Source organism: Myotis davidii, unplaced genomic scaffold (assembly GCF_000327345.1).
Source record: "Myotis davidii unplaced genomic scaffold, ASM32734v1 scaffold64, whole genome shotgun sequence".
NCBI lineage: Eukaryota > Metazoa > Chordata > Mammalia > Chiroptera > Vespertilionidae > Myotis > Myotis davidii.
Genome location: NW_006296226.1, coordinates 3,010,230 through 3,012,540, shown reverse-complemented (window position 1 = coordinate 3,012,540; position 2,311 = coordinate 3,010,230).

Sequence of the window (2,311 nt, the reverse complement as noted above, 5' to 3'; positions counted from 1 at the left end):
GTCCCGTGAGCTTCCCTGCCTCCTGTTCTATCAGTTAGAATTCTTCACGGGCAGTTCACAAGGGGATGAATTCCTGCAAACATTCCCATGGGAATTGCGATTCCCTCAAAGTAGCTAAGAAAATAGTGTTGTAGGATAGATAGAAGTCCCAACCTGAGTGGTAAAGTCTGCGGGAGTTACTGGCTATGTCATTCAGAAACAGGCAGTGTGTTAGAGACAGCAACATGCAGAGAGATACTTGAGGTTTTAAAATGTTTATAGTGATTGAAAAATCAGATTTAATCATATGCCCCACATCATCCTTAATCGTTGCCTCCAAAAAGGTGAGTATATAAACTCCATTTCCCAGCGAGAAAACCGGCGAAGCGGTTAAGTACTTTCCCCAGCATCACACTGGTCGGAGGATCTGAGATTCTGACCAAGGGAGTCCGGAGCCCATGTACTTGGCTCTATACTGCCTCTCAGTGCAACAGTCTGAATAAATAGTAAAACGATGGTTTCAAAGATCCTGGCTTAAGATACCCTTCCCAGAGATCACATGGGATCTAATAACGGGAATGATAGGAATTTTATACAAGAGCAAAACAAGCACATGGACACCATCATTGAGAATAACAGCCTGGCTTTGGATGGAGTGGTTGGGGCAGGGTTCTGGGAGGTGACAGACCTGGTTAGTGAAAAACTCTAACTGCAGAGTTCCGTTAGAAAGAGCAGCATGCACAAGGCCCCGAGTCAAGAATGAGCTTGGTACATTTTAGCCGAAGCAGGAGTTAAAGCTGGATAGCGTGGCAGGGACCAGTTATCTGAGGCCTTCCTTATTCTAGGTGTAACTATAAGCCGTTGAAGGGTAAGTCAGAGCTAAATACTCTCAACAAGAGTTTGTCGGCAGCTGTATGGAAAATGGTTGGGGAAGGGACTGGAATGTCACGCCTTTGCAGAGATCAAGGCCAGAGAGAGTGATGGCTGTGATTGAGGGAGGGGGTAGATATGAAACAGTGTGTCCAGATCCCATAACATTTAGGAAAGAATATCCAATAACGTATGGGAGTAGAATTCTAGAATAAATTCCAGCTTTAGGGTTTGAGCAACTTGGTAGTTCAAGTTGTAATAGATCAGTGGTTCTCAACCTGTGGGTCGCGACCCCTTTGGGGGTCGAATGACCCTTTCACAGGGGTCGCCTAAGACCATCGGAAAACACATATAATTACATAATGTTTTTGTGATTAAATATGCTTTAATTATGTTCAATTCGTAATAATGAAATTGGGGGTCACCACAACATAAGGAACTGTATTAAAGGGTCGCGGCATAAGGAAGGTTGAGAACCACTGTTATAGATTAAGATTGGAAGAAGAGGTCATGTTCTCTGGACCTGTGAAGACCGATGCCTCAGTGATGTGTATTGCAATGAAGATGTCCTGCAGGCTGTTGGGTACTAGCCTGGAACTCAGGACAGGCCTTGACTGGGGTAGGAATTTAGAAGACATCATGGAGGTGGCACTTCAAAACAGGAATATGTGAGCTCACCCCGGAAGAGAATTCTGAGTAAAGAGCGCTCAGTGCTGCCTGACGCACGTCAACATTTAGAGACCAGTAGAGTAGGAACCAACAGGGAAAACTTAAGGGAAGCCCAAGGAAGAGGAAAACCAGAAAAGGGCTTTCGTCCCAGAAGAAAAGAGGATTTCAAAGAGGAAGGGGTGTCAACCATCAAATGTTTGAGAGGAAGGTGACAGGAAGGCAAAACAGGTGGTGGCATGACCAAGAGGTTCTATGGAGCAATCGGGATGGAAGCCAGGTGGGTGGGACCTGGAGAGGGGGGTCAGAAATGACCTGGAAGTCACGCTTTCCGTATCCTAAAAGAAGCAACATCCATGAAGAAAGACATCCAAGGATAAATTATTGCAGGACAAAATGGGATCGCCATCAATAACAAAATGGTTAAATTCGATAAGATAAATCCTTTCAAGGTATTACAGAATAGGAGCGATTACTACTAAAATAGGAAAATCTCAGTGACTCTGAAATAAAGCAAGTTGCAAAACTCTTAAATCAGAACTGTATGATTTCATTTGCATAAACCACAAGACTTGCTGTCTGTCTCTCTAGGTAAATCTGCATGTAAATTAACAGGAAAATGTCTCTAAGGAAACATGTCTAACCACAGCAGTGATTTCTGGACACTTACAAATGAAAATATAATTTTTTAAGTACTAGAATGTAAAGAGGGACAAACGGCTGTAGAACTCATGAGAAATGTTGCTCTAAAATAGAGCTGAGCGATGGAGTTGAGGCATTTTGTCTATAAGATGAG